Source organism: Pleurodeles waltl, chromosome 1_2 (assembly GCF_031143425.1).
Source record: "Pleurodeles waltl isolate 20211129_DDA chromosome 1_2, aPleWal1.hap1.20221129, whole genome shotgun sequence".
Taxonomy (NCBI): domain Eukaryota; kingdom Metazoa; phylum Chordata; class Amphibia; order Caudata; family Salamandridae; genus Pleurodeles; species Pleurodeles waltl.
Genome location: NC_090437.1, coordinates 455,898,954 through 455,914,369, shown reverse-complemented (window position 1 = coordinate 455,914,369; position 15,416 = coordinate 455,898,954).

Here is a 15,416-nt window from a genome sequence, read left to right as displayed (position 1 = left end):
GCCAATGCTAATGCTGGAAAACAGAAAGTGAGGTAGGGCCATGACACTCTTTCCATGCCACTTACATCTCATTATACACACCAATTACATTTTGGCCCTCATTTCGACCCGAGGTACCGCCCTGCTGAAGACCACCAGTGGAGGTGGTTTTCCGCACAGCGTATTATGACTGCTGCCAGCCCCCACCCTTTTCCGGATGGAGAGCTGCCATCAGCCATACTGGCGGTCAGCGGTGAAGTGGAAACTGCTCCACCTCCACCGCCACGTCATCAGAACACCACCCACCGAATCACAACCCAGGATTCGGCGTGGCGGTGTGCTGGTGACGGGGTGCTGGCGGCAGAGCAGCCCCCATGGATCCCATTTCATCCCGGAGGATCACCGGACCAGGTAAGGTGATCGTCGGTTAGGGCAGGGGGGTGGAGGGGTGTTGTGTGCGTGCATGGGGGTGTGCATGTGCATGTGTAGAGGGGGTGTGTGAGTGCGTGTATACATGCAGGGGTGTGTTGTGTGTATGGGAAATGTGTGCGTTTATGTCTGTGTGTATGTGTGCCTGTATGTGTAGTAGTTGTGTGAGTGTGCGTGTAGGGGGGTGTGTGTGTCAATGATGGGGGGGAGGAGGGTCCTACTACCTTTGGGGGGTGGTAAGGGGGTCATGGCTTTGGGGGAGGACTCTGGGGAGGGTGAGGGGAGGGGGGAGACCCCTATCAGTGCCAGGGAACAAATTCCCTGGCACTGATAGTGCCTACCGCCATGGATTTCGTGGCGGTACAGAACCCCATGAAATCCATGGCGGTATGCAGGGTCGTGATGCCGCCGGCGGTGTAGTGACGGCCATCGGGCTGGAGACCGAAGTCTCCAGCCCAGCGGTCCTTACCACCCTGGTGGTCGGAGTGGAGAAGTGGCGGTTTAGCATGGCGGTCAACGCCATTCTTGTAATTTTGTTTTTTTTTATCGCCGGCCTGTTTGCGGTATTACCGCCACTTCTCCACCAACCGCCAGGGATGTAATGAGGGCCTATATCTAGTTCTACTCCACCCCCAGGTAGAACCAGCTTTGTGCCAAAATCATGACACAACAAGATACAATGTAAACCACCACATAAACACCTTATGACACACCAGCTAAGCCACCTATCTCACACCTGCAATACCACCATATCAGTAGGGTTATCACACTAACCATTCCATGACTAGATGACATGGCAAAGTGATACTGGGTTCCTAGCCACAACAACATAGTCAATCAATAACCTAGCTATGGGGAAGAGTGGTAACATAGCTTTCCTCATGCCACATGCACAAAATTTACACATACTGAAATATTGACCGGATGTCATGTACCAGGCAAGGGACCATATCATATGCTAAACACAAGACAGCATGTTGCATACAAACCATAACCATTTCATGTCACTCAGTTCAAAAACTTCACAATGAAAACCAGCAAACATGCAGCTACTCTAATTGGCATTTATAAATTTAGAGTTTGATAGAGTCAAAACACATTTTACCAACACATTTACCAATAGTGATGTAGGAAAGGATGACACATACTTTGCGGACCATGTCACCTAAGTCATTGTCGTCCTGTTAACAAAGTATTGCACACTTTAAGGGCCTCTGTAGCCCTTAGCATTTACCCACACACAGCCACAGGTAGTATAACAATTCTACAATGGATAGCTGTCATGTGCAGTGAGGTGAACCATAGTTCAATGTATCATACTATTATTTTATCAACAGCCCAATTATTGAGTGGAAACATCACCATCCACACATCAGACAGGATTAGTCTTACATCTGTTTGTTTAAAAATAAGAGGCACAAACCACATCTGAGGCCACCATGATAGGGACATACACCTTGATGCAAACCAAATGCTTGAATACACATACCATCCCAACAATGTGTGTATGCGAACTACCACAAATGTACCACAATGTAGTCGGCAAACAATGGGTTTCCATGCAAAAAGCATTCAAACCATATACAAAGTAGCAAAAGAAGGTATGTTTAAGACACATCACAAGTGTGATATTCGACAGAACCTTACAATGTACACGTGATGTTGGCAAAAACCTGTTCTGATTGTAACTGTAAAGAAGAGGTCTTGGACTATTTATCATGCCTACAACACTATGGCTAAGGAAATAACTTTGTAGCCATTTCCCATCTACAGAAGATGAACATGTCACTATTATTCATAGCTGTCATATCAATGTATGTGTACCCATCAGAGTCTAGCAAATCTCCATGGTTACCTACATGTCAAATGTCCACCCAAATGACACATTACGGAGGCCTAAAAACATCCCTCTCATACCAAAGGGGTTCACCTTGTCACTGCTCAGATTAAGTTATGCAAGAATGGAATGTGAAATGTCAGATTGACATCACAGCCTCACATGATGATGTCACTCATCAGAAACCTCATGAAAAGTATGGAAGACATTAACTTATCTGACTCAAAACTGCACATAGACATGAATCAAGGAACATTGGGCCTGATTGCGACATTGGCGGAGGAAATTACTCCATCACAAATGTAGTGGATATCCTGTTCACTGTATTATAAGTTTGATAGGATATAATGGAACTTGTAATACTGCAGTCGGGATATCCGTCACGTAAGTGACAGAGTAATCCCCTCCAAGGTCATAATCAGGTCCATTGTAATGGACAGAAGGCAGATACCTAGATAACTTACCATCATGATGTAGGGATAATAGACCTGCATGTAGGAAGGAACAACTAGCAGGATATGAAAAGCTGTATAGTTGTGCACATATGACACAGTCACATGTGCATCATCATATGCTTCTCTACAGAGGAGACAGCATAAGTGAGTAAGTTGTTCCTAAACAAAATAGAACGTGCTCACCTATGTACCACTGTTGATGAGGGCACAACTATGTGTTTCTTGCCACATTGTCACAGCTTAGATTCTTTCACATCTTACAGTAACTTGGTACAGAAATGGAAATGTGTTGAGTCTATACTTACCCCTTGTGGCTGCTGTGCTGCCCTCAAACTCCCATTCAACTAACGGTAGGCCACCACCAATATCTGGGTCATTAGGAGGGTCAAGTTCCGACAGACACCCTGTCCTCCTTGGGAGGAAATCCCCAGTTGGGCCTCTACATCTTCCATGCCAAGCTGGGGATGTCCTTCTGACAGTGGGTGTCATGCTGGCTGTGGACCCCCAGGGTCTGCATTTTCTTGGTGATGACATGCCAAATTCCCTTCTTCTGATGGACGTTGACCTGTATGGATGACACAGACAAGAAAAGAATGTCATGTCCACGTGCACCAAACCAAAACAAGCAGGGTGAAAATACAAGTAAGTGCAGGTAGCCATACACACATTTCCTTCAATATTCCCATCTATGTGGAGTGGCCATCTGCAGTCAGGCCATGTGTGACGTTGAGACATGCATACAACATGCACATCCAGCACCAGGTGTTGGTTTCAAACATATGACCAGACCACATGCATGTCTCTAAACATGGTTAATCTGTCCAAGTATTTTTCACACCATCTTCAAATATAATGTAATACAGTTTGTAGATGGGTCAGGATACATGTATCACACACTCCCTATTAAGTAATGGGACTCAAAATCTATATATGAACATGTGCACATGTCTATCTACCCTGAACATATCACCGCAATCCTTCATGCAACCACATTTCTAGAACATCATCATACGTTCAATGATTCAAACTTTGGTATTGCTATGCACTTACCTGCTCCTCTGATGCACCATAGAGCTGTTGATACAAGGGTAGGACCTCCTCTACAAGTCTATAGGTACCTGACCATGGTAAGTGGAAGGTCCCATGACTGGGGACATTAGTACTGATCTCGGTCTGTTTCATGGGGTCTGTCAATTTGAGAGTTATGGTATGTGTATGTGATAAGGCTTTAGTGATGATACGTTGAAGCAATGTTTGCCTCCTGGGATAGCGATAGACGGACATGTCCCTAACTTCTATAGTCTGTGTATTGGGAGTGTATGACACCTATGCTGTAACACTGGAGTTAGCCACAGTACTTCCCTCAGTGATAACTGGCATTCTCCCAATCTATATGTCGAAAAGTGCAATTCAAGGGATTTGAGTAATGCCTACTATAATAAGTCAATGCAATATCTACCATGGTTATTCAGTACATGTATGATGAACATGACAAAGGTTTTACATTTGAGAGAAACATTTCTGTGCAAGAGTTGTCATACATGACAGTTGTATATGGCTAAAAAAACTCTAACACCTGATCTATGGTTAAATGGTATTTATTGGGGAGTGCACAACTAATTGAGGGAACTTTGACACAAATAACACAAACTAAACAGTGAATGGTTAAGTCATGGTGAATGAAATCTTCAGGGTAGCTGTTACTCCATTTGGAAATACAAGTCATCTGTCCTAGTACCATAAGAAAATAGACATAGGTGTCAGAACTGTCAACAGGGTGTAACTGTGCCACACAAGGGGAACCAATTAGTAGAGGTTCACTTCCTGGCAGTGGTTTTGGTTTTAGCATCTGCACCTCCAGGATGTTTGCAGAAGGGGGATTCTTCAGCGACAGAGGGTGGGGTGTCTGATGCATAACCTTCCCCTTGCAGGGCCACCATTCCACTAGCTGCCACTGAGGTAGAAGGGCCTAATATTTCATTGCTAGTGGAAGAGACCAGCTGTTTGGTACAAAACCTACTCAGGGTGGTATTCATGTCTCTCAACACCCCAGCAATGGAAGCCAGGTGGGCATTTAGGGCCTGCCACTGCTGCATCACTTCCTGGTGGTTGTCCCTCTGAAGCTGTCTGATCTCCCCCATCATGGGCAGTACCTGGCCCATCACGCTTTGGGTTTGTTGGTAAGCTCCTAAGACTTGGGAAATGGTTTCCTGGCCAGTTATGTCCCTTGGAGCCTCCATGCTCTGGCCCACACCATCCCTCCCATGCACCCCACCCGAACTTGCTGGTGACCCTGGCACAGTCTGCCCACTCTCACTGGTGGCTGGACCATCATTGTCTGTGTTTATGATAGGAGACTTAGGTACTTGTACTGAGGGGCACACAATGGAAGACAATTGCCTTGGGACACAGGTTTGAGGGGCGAATGGTTGCCTGTGATGTAGATGCAACAGAGCTGGGAGGAGTCGATGTGGGCAGGGTGAGGCTCACAGTTGTTGACTGACCAGGTGTCTCTGACAGGCCAGCTTCGTCCTCATTGTCCAAACATACAGGGGTGTTTTCTTCACTGGGGCCTTCATTCAGAGGGGTAGTGTCAGTGTCTGGTGTCTTCTCCATGGCGATACTGGCAAGGTTACCTGTAGGAGAAGTGGAACACATAGTTGCTGAAAGTAATGAAACAAGTGATATTTAAGTTTGACCACCAGACATGCTATGTGACATGCACACAAATCCCTTACATGATCCTCTGATACAACAATGACAGCTGCTTCAAAATCTGGGTTAGAGCTATGAGGAACACATCGATTTCCAATTGAGTACATCATGCTCCAAGCTCTTGAAGTACCTTGGTGGTTAGATGACATTGATTGACTCATATCTTGTCTGAGTCAAGACATGACAATGTGACATTATCTTTTAGTAAGGTGTATGGCATCACTGAGTCAAGTAAAAGCTGTGCAATGTACAATGGTAACGCAGCTTGCCAACAGTATGGGAGTAACCTGGACCTCTATATTGGTGTACTGCAAGTACATCCAGCTTCCTATATAGTTCCCCCACCCAAGTGAGTAAATGACATTGTTTGGATGGTAATTTCAAGGGCCAGTTCAGTAGGGAACACAGCTGTAGCTATGTTTTGCTTGTAATAGTCCTGGCAGTGGGCCATAGTATTGCTGTCATTGCTATAGACTGTTCAATTGTGTAGCATTCAGGTAAGTTTTATTGATTGTTAGTTTAACATGCAAGGCAATTTTACTTCCAGTACACTGTACTGGTTTTCTTACTGGTGGAACAGTGCCTGATGGGAGTTGTAGTGCTGTTAGTCCCTGTACTTCATATGCCATTCACAAACACTGTGGCGCCAGGTGAGATTAATTGACATGTGACATGCCAGGGAGGGACATTTAGACATAAGGACACAGGGGTGGTGGGTCGTTTGCTCATTGAGGTTGGGAAAGGTGATCAGTGAGCATGCAAGGCAAAACGTTAGTGACAGAATTGGTGTAGTGACTCATCAGAATCCACTCCCCCAGGTATTCCTGTCAGGCTCTCAGGATGCAGGATGTCCAAGACCTTCTCCTCCCATGATGGGAATTGTTGGGAAGGAGGTGGAGGTCCACCAACTGTCTTGTGGGCCGCCAGCTGGTGCCTGGCAGCCATGGAACATACCTTCCCCCTGAGGTCATTCCACCTCTTCCTGATGTCCTCCTTGTGTGTGGGTAGCTGCCTACTGACCGTCGACTGTGGCGATTCGCACTGCCAATGGTTTTTCGCCATGGAAGAACCACCCTTGTGATTTGTGGACAGTGATATGATCAGAGTTTTTTGGGTGGGCAGGCGGTGCTGGTGGTGGGACCGCTTCTTTCCCACCCTGTAGTATCTTGGCGGTTTTTGAAATTTGGCTGGATTTTGGCAGACTTGGCTACGTGACTTTTAATACAGTAGTTGTATCACTGCTAACATGGCGGTCTTTTGGTGCCCGACACCGCGGCAGTCTTGCCAAAAGTCTGCCAAACTTGTAATGAGGCACTAAGGCCCTCATTACAACATTGGCGGTAAATGCCACTTACCGCCATGCAGAAGACCGCAAAAACACATAGCTGCGGCCGCGGAATTCCCCTACAGCTATTACGACCCACAGCTCGGAACCCGCCATAATCTAGACACCCACACAAGTCATATACTGCATGTGCTGCTGTGACCTCAGTCTCGAAGAGACGATGGCTCATGTGTCTGGGGAAAGGGCCCCTGCCTTCACATCGGAGGAGTTGGATAAACTAGTGGATGTGGTCCTCCCCAGTATACGCTAGTCTATTGTCCTCCAGACAAACAGGTGAGTACACTGTGAGGATGCTGTATGGGCAGTGCCTGTTTGGAGTGGTGTGGATGGAAAATACGGGGGGGATGAGGTGTGCATGAGCAGACGGTGAGTTTATGTGCGTCAGGGCAAGGGTGGGAACGTGGGACAATGACTGTGACGGTCCGGACAGTTAAAGTTTTTCTTATTCCCCTGTACTATTACTCTAGGTCAGCGCCCACCAGAAGGATATTTGGCGTGCCATCGCCAAGGACGTCCGGACCCTGGGGGTCCACCACAAACGGAGCACCCACTGCCATAAAAGATGGGAGGACATTCGCCGCTGGAGCAAGAAGATGGTGGAGGCCCAGCTGGGGATGTCCTCCCATCGTGGGAGGGGTGCCCGTCGCACCATGACCCCCCTGATGTTACGGATCCTGGCTGTGGCGTATCCGGAGTTGGATGGGCACTTGAGGGCATCACAGCAGCTACAAGGGGGTGAGTACTGTCACATCCATCTGACCCTGAGCGCATTGGAGGTGTCTAGGTGGGGAGCTGGGCAGTGGGTTCCGCTAGGGAAGGGCGAGCTTTGTAGGCAAGGACACTTTGTGAGGCAGGCAAAGTGGCACCCCTACCCCACCAGTGGTAAGAGCCATCTACACCTAGTCAGGCTCCTCTGACTTCCATGTGTGCAGCAATCGGGCATAGGCCATGTACCCCATGTCCCTGTGATTATTTAGAGAACTCTAAGGGCATGGCATGGCGTAGGCGTAGTGCTGTGTCTGTAGTGTCTGCCAACGGTAGCAGTATTGTATGCACTGAACATGTCTTTCTTCTTTCTCCCACCCCCCCCTTTTTGTGGTCTCCCTGTTCTTGTGTGCATTAGCAGTGCCACCGGAGCAGGAGGGAGCTGCATCCCACATGGCCCTGAAGGGTGAGACAACGGAGTCTGAATTCACCAGTGGGACGGAGGGCGAGGGGAGCTCCACGGCAGGGACAGGAGCTGAGACCAGCGACACTGACTCTTCCTCTGATGGGAGCTCCCTTGCAGTGGCGGGCCCCTCTGTGCCTACTGCATCTACAGGTACCGCCGCCAACCCCCCGACCGGCACAGCCCTCCCAGCAGCCCCTCAGCATGTGTCCGTGGCCGCTCACCCAGGAGGGTGGGCATCTCCTTCGCCCCAGGCACCTCCGGCCCTGCCCCAGTCAGCCCTCCTGCCCTCAGTGAGGAGGCTATTGAGCTCCTGAGATCCCTCACTGTTGGGCAGTCTCCCATTCTGAATGCCATCCAGGGTGTGCAGCAGTTGCAACAGACAAATGCATACCTGGAGGGCATTCATTCTGGCCAGGCAGCCCAACAGTGAGCATTTCAGGCTCTGGCCTCTGCACTGATGGCAGGCATTGTCCCTGTGTCCAGCCTCCCCCTTCCAACTTCCTCCACCCAGACCCAATCCCCAGTACCTCACCCTATCCCAAGCACACCATTAGACCAGCATGCACACACCTCAACACACAAGGGTGGCTCTGGCAAACATAAGCACCACACATCCCACAAGCACTCACACAAGAATCATACCCATGCACACATGCCAACATCCACTGCCTCCACTGTGTCCCCCTCCTCCACGTCTCCCTCCTCCCTCCCTGTCACGTCCCCACTCACACCTGCATGCACTACATCCTCAGCCACTACCTCCATCACCAGCACGCCCATCACCACACACCGCTCATGTGCACTCACCACCCCCACTACCATTCACACATCCCCTGTGTCCTCTACCGGTGTGTCTGTGAGCCCTCCTCCCAAAGTACACAAACCCAGCCACACACCCACCCAACAGTCATCCACCTCACGACAGCCTCCAGCCCATGCACCTTCACCCAAAGTCAGCATACAAACACATCCTACAACCACTACCTGTTCCTCCACTCCCAAACCCCCTCCATCTACCCATCCCAGTGTGTCAAAAAAGCTTTTCCTCTTAATTGTTTACCTCTTCCCTACACCTCCCCCCCCTCCGTCCCCTAGTGCCTGCCTTTCCGGGTCCCAACCCAGCACCTCAGCCACCACATCACCGGGCACAGTGGTGCCAGCAATATCTGGATTCTGGAGTGCGCCAAGCAACAGGGCTGCCAGTGTCCCAAGGAGTGAGTCTAAGGACTTCCCCCACCTCCAAAACAGAAGAAGTTGCCCACATCCCTGAGGGAGTGGGCCAAAACACCTGCCACCAAGGGCTCAGCCAGGACAATAGTTGGGAGTGGCAAAGCAGCTGCGCCACCATCCAAGGTGGGGAAGGGCCTGAAAAAGAAAGGCAAGTCAACGTCGCCGCCAACCTGCACGGCGGACAAGACTGCCACCGGCACCGCCACATGCACCGCTGCCACGGGCCCCGCCGCCAGCACCCAAGATACTGAGCCTTTCACCAGCACCGCAGACACTGTGCCCTTCAGCAGCACCGCAGTCAGTGAGGCCGCCACCAGCACCGCGGCTCATGACACCGCCGCCAGCACCGCAGCCAGTGAGCCCGCCACCAGCACTGCCACTCATGACACCGCCGCCAGCACTGCCATCAGTGAGCCCGCCACCAGCACTGCTGCTCATGACACCGCCGCCAGCCCGCCAGTCAGTGAGCCAGCTCATTGAGGCCGCCACCAGCACCGCAGGCCCAATGACCGCCGCAAGCACTGCCACTACTGAGCCCGCCGCCAGCACCGCCAGCGGTCACGCCACATCCTGAGCCAGTGGCACCACCGCAGACATGGCTGCCATCCCCAGTGGTCCTTCGTACGAGGCTAGTGGTCAGTTCCAGCGGCCTTGGCAGCTTCCATGTTGCCCCACCGTCAGTGGAGTATCTCATCCACTACCTCAGTGCTTGGCAGGATGAAGCACTCTGGGCACCAAGCCCCCTCCAGAGCCAGTGGAGATTCACATCCACTACCTCAGTCCTTGGCAGGATGAAGCACTCTGGGCACAAAGCCCCCTCCAGAACCAGTGGAGATTCACATCCACTACCTCAGTCCTTGGCAGGATGAAGCACTCTGGGCACCAAGCCCCCTCCAGAACCAGTGGAGATTCACATCCACTACCTCAGTCCTTGGCAGGAGGAAGCACTCTGGACACAAAGCCCCCTCCAGAACCAGTGGAGATTCACATCCACTACCTCAGTCCTTGGCAGGATGAAGCACTCTGGGCACCAAGCCCCCTCCAGAACCAGTGGAGATTCACATCCACTACCTCAGTCCTTGGCAGGAGGAAACACTCTGGGCACAAAGCCCCCTCCAGAACCACTGGAGAATGACATCCACTACCTCAGTCCTTGGCAGGATGAAGCACTCTGGGCACCAAGCCCCCTCCAGAGCCAGTGGAGATTCACATCCACTACCTCAGTCCTTGGCAGGATGAAGCACTCTGGGCACAGAGCCCCCTCCAGAACCAGTGGAGAATGACATCCACTACCTCAGTCCTTGGCAGGATGAAACACTCTGGACACCAAGCACCCTCCAGAACCAGTGGAGACTGCTATCCACTTGAGAGACTGTGGCTTTGCACTCCCTAGGATGCAGCAGTGGGCAAAGCACCCACTGGAGAGACTTGAGAGACTGTGGAATTGCACTCCCCAGGATGCAGCAATTGGCAAAGCACCCACTGAAAAGACTTGAGAGACTGTGGCTTTGCACTCCCCAGGATGCAGCAGTGGGCAAACCACCCAATGAAAAGACTTGAGAGACAGTGGCTTTGCACTCCCCAGGATGCAGCAGTGGGCAAACCACCCACTGAAAAGACTTGAGAGACAGTGGCTTTGCACTCCCCAGGATACATCAATAGGCATGGAGCCCCCTCATGGAGCTGGCGTTGTGCACTCATCCGGCTGAGGTGCCTCCCTTCCCTTCCCCCTGAGGTGCCCGTTTTATTTTGATCTGATGCCCCTGCAGTGTTCTCTCCGTTTCAATCAGGTATCGAGTGTGGGCCTCACCCATGCACTTTGGGCACAGTGGTCCACGGACTATATAGGTACAGTACCTGGACTTGAATTCTTGGTGTACATATCTATTTATAGTGTATATAACTTTTTGGCAAATGGATTTTTCTTGATTACAATCGTTCAAATCATTTAATTTTGTCCTTGCGTTATTCAATGGGCGTTGGGGGGTGTAACTGTAATGTTGCAGCATGAATTTGTGTGTAGTGGGTGAGGGTGTTGCGTGTGTGTGTCACTCTCTTTTCCCTCCCCCTCCCCTGTGTTGTAGGTGCAGTACTCACCGTGGTCGTCGCCGCTGTCGGTCGTGCTCCTGGTAGAGGAGCAGGAAGACAATCGCAGGGAGTTTTAGGAGTTCAGGCTCCATGGCGTCCTGGTTCCTCATGGGGTGTGTAGAGGTGAGTGTTTTCCCTTCCAAGTCCTGTTTCTGCCGTGTTTTTGTTCTCGTTAAAACCACCCTGGAAAAGGTGGCGGATTGGCCTGTCATAATAGTGTGGGCGGTACATTGTCTTCCGCCTGTCTGTTGGCGGTGACCGCCATGCTCTTTGTTTGTACTGCCGTGGCAGTCGGAGTGTTAAAGCGGCTATCGATGTTTCCGCAATGGTCATAATTCCATTTTTTTTTCCGCCTGCCTGTTGGCGGTTTTACTGCCGCTTTACCACTGACTGCCAGGGTTGTAATGAGGGTCTAAGGTGGTCATTCTGACCCTGGCGGTCTTTGACCGCCAGGGCGGAGGACCGCGGGAGCACCGCCGACAGGCCGGCGGTGCTCCAATGGGGATTCCGACCGCGGCGGTAAAGCCGCGGTCGGACCGGCACCACTGGCGGGGTCCCGCCAGTGTACTGCGGCCCCATTGAATCCTCCGCGGCGGCGCAGCTTGCTGCACCGCCGCGGGGATTCCGACCCCCCCTACCGCCATCCAGATCCCGGCGGTCGGACCGCCGAGATCCGGATGGCGGTAGGGGGGGTCACGGGGCCCCTGGGGGCCCCTGCAGTGCCCATGCCACTGGCATGGGCATTGCAGGGGCCCCCGTAAGAGGGCCCCTACATGTATTTCACTGTCTGCTGCGCAGACAGTGAAATACGCGACGGGTGCAACTGCACCCGTCGCACAGCTTCCACTCCGCCGGCTCGATTCCGAGCCGGCTTCATCGTGGAAGCCTCTTTCCCGCTGGGCTGGCTGGCGGTCTGAAGGCGACCGCCCGCCAGCCCAGCGGGAAAGTCAGAATTACCGCTGCGGTCTTTCGACCGCGGAACGGTAACCTGACGGCGGGACTTTGGCGGGCGGCCTCCGCCGCCCGCCAAGGTCAGAATGAGGGCCAAAGTGTTTAAAATTTCACTGTTGGAAGCAATGTTAGCTAAAATTTGTAAAATGTAAAATATAAAACACTGATGAAATGGAGAACTAACCCAGGTCCAAAAGGGCTTCATTACACTTGGGCCCCTCTATATTACATTGCTAGGACCTAGTATTCCATTGCCTAGACAGTTTGTGAACCCATCAATGATTACATTTACAAAAACTTTGCCTAGGTGCAAAACCACACAAAGGCCCTCATTACAACTTTGGCGGGCGCCGGCCGCCGCACAGCCGCCTATGCGGCCGCACTTCCATGGTGGCTATCACAACATCCCTGCTGGGCCGGCGGGCGGAAACTGAGTTTCCACCCGCCGGCCCAGCGGGGATGTCGGCCGCAACACGGGAGCCGGCTCCATATGGAGCCGGCGGTGTTGCGGCAGTGCGACAAGTGCGGTTCCTACCGCCATGAAAAGGCAGGCGGGAGGGGGACTCGTAATCCCCTTGGCAGCGCTGCCCTGGGGGATTACAACCGCCGGGACCAACGTGGCGGTAAACCGCCGGTCCCGGCGGTGCAACCGTGGCTCTTCCGCCGCAGTCGTAATACCAAGGATTGCACCACTAGCCTGTTGGCAGTGCATCCAACGAAACAGCCCTGGCAGTCTTTGACCACCAGGGTTGTAATGAGGGCCAAAGTACTGCAAAGCGGTGCAAAGTCTTGGAAGACTATTTTTATTCCAGTGAAAAGGGTGATTTGTACTAGAATGTTCAACATTTTCTTGGCGCAAATAGTTCTTTTCACTTCCTTGCTCCACTTTGTGTTAAGGGAGTGGTACATGGGTGTGAAGTGGGCAGGTCACTATATAAACCCATAGTTTTTGATGCAAAGCCCGATCTACTAGGATAGTAAATCATGATTATGCATCATATAAAAGCTATCCCTCCTTGTGGCAGGTGCTAACTTTGGGAAATGTCTTTATTTCTTCAAACATTTCAAATATTGCATCTGTGTTGCACTGTACAGCACACATCTATTGTGTGGAACATGGCTCTTCAATGAGTAGATTGTGAGCTACTGGTAGCTCTCTAGCTATCTTTCAGTTGCTATTCTGTGGGCAGCTCAGCCTACCATATTAGAAGCTTTTGCTTATTTGAATGTATATATTTATACCAAAATTCAAAAGTGTTTATTCAAGACTAAAATGTGTGTAATCTTTGCTGCTTTACAGTAGTGTGCTAAAAATAAATAAATCTGCTTCCAGGTTTGATGTACCCAGAGTAATGCGTGTACATGAGAGAATAGTGACACAAACTCATTTTGGCCTTATTCTCAAAGCTATTTGTGGTACTATAAGTTCTAATGGCAAATGGATTGAATTATAAGTGAAAGCAATTCACAGAAAATGAGTGCACACTCACTAACAGATTGACCCCTGCAAAATAGTACCCCATCATAGTTTAACATCATGCATGAGTAAATTGTCTTCCGGGAAGAGTGATCCACGATGGAGAAAAGTTTGGAAACATACACAGGGCCTTATTACGACATTGGCCATCCTAGGACCGCTAATGGCGCTGTGGAAGTCGGGCCCAGGCACTGTAGGAGGTCCAACCACTAACTACATCACGACCTTGGTGGTTGGACCACCATGGGACCCCCGTGCCAGTCAAGAACAGGGTTCCCGATTAACTGGCGGTGGTCGGAGTGGTGGTCAGCCATGGCGGTGCTGAGTTCTGTGCCGCCGTGCTAATCACAAGTCCAGTTTCCACTAACCTTCTCAGGGTGGGGACCCCCCCCATAAAAAGGCTGGCTGAAACACAGTGCAGGGAACCCCTGCCCAGCACCCTAGCAATGCTCCTTGTCTTTGAAGACAGTGCGCATTCTGAGGGTGCTGGTGTGCTACGAAATTGCCCCCCCTTAACGGAGCTGAGACCAATAATGTAGCATTGTTCCCACTAGGCTGCCATAATTCAATGTTCCCACCGGTCAGCCCAGTGGGAACATAGTAATGCTGCGGGGTGTGGCAGTCGGATTGATGGCCGTGGGTTTTGAGGGTGGCTCGTCTGACTCTCAAACTCGTAATGAGCTGCACAATCTCAAGCATTTATGGGTATTCACAAGTTTCTCTCTGTACCCATTCCAACCCTGGAAGCAGATATTTACTCATGTCAAACAAAGAAGTAAATGAATATCCAGGCTGCGGGGAAGAGAAAATCCCCAAAATTGGTAGAAGTGTAGGAGGAATGTAGGAGACATGTAGGAGAAAAAATTATTTATGGGGATTACAGCCCTACTTGCCACTGCCCTTATACAAAGGGCCTGTCACCTTCACATTGTCACTACAGCCAGTTTTAAGCCAGAGCAGGGTGTAGGAGGCTGGCCTGACTTATGGTGGGTACCTTGTGACAGGTCCAGTTATCCCTTATTAGTAGATTAGTAGTGTTCTAGCAGCTTAGGCTGATAGAGGTAGCTATAGCAGAGCAGCTTAGGTTGAAGTAGGAGACATGCAAAGCTCCTACTATACCACTTATATCATATAGCACTACATCATACGAAACACAATACCCAGAGTTACTAAAAATAAAGGTACTTTATTTTAGTGACAATATACCAAAAGTATCTCAGAGGATATACTCCCTTAGGAGGCAAGTAATATACACAAAATATACACACAAACCAAAATCAGATAAGTAAACAGTTAGAAAAGTAGTTCAAACACTGTAGAATACAATAGGATGCAATAGGAGACAGTAGGCCTAGGGGCAACACAAACCATATACTCCAAAAGTGGAATGCGAGCCACAAATGGACCCCAGGCCTAGTGTAGTGTGTAGAGGGTCACTGGGAGTGTAAGAAAATACTAAGGGTGTCCAAGATACCTCACCCCAAGACCCTGAAAAGTAGGAGTAAAGTTACCCTACTAGCCCAGAAAGACAGCAAAGTCGAGATAGGGGATTCTGCAAAGGCAACAACTGACTGCAAAGCACTGAAGACGGATTCCTGGACCTGAGGACATGCAAAGAAAGGGGATCAAGTCCAAGAGTCACACAAGTGTCCAGGGGTGGCAGGAGCCCACTAAACCCCAGATGATAGTGCAAAAGGGCTGCCTCCGGGTGGAAGAAGCCAAAGATTCTGCAACAGAAG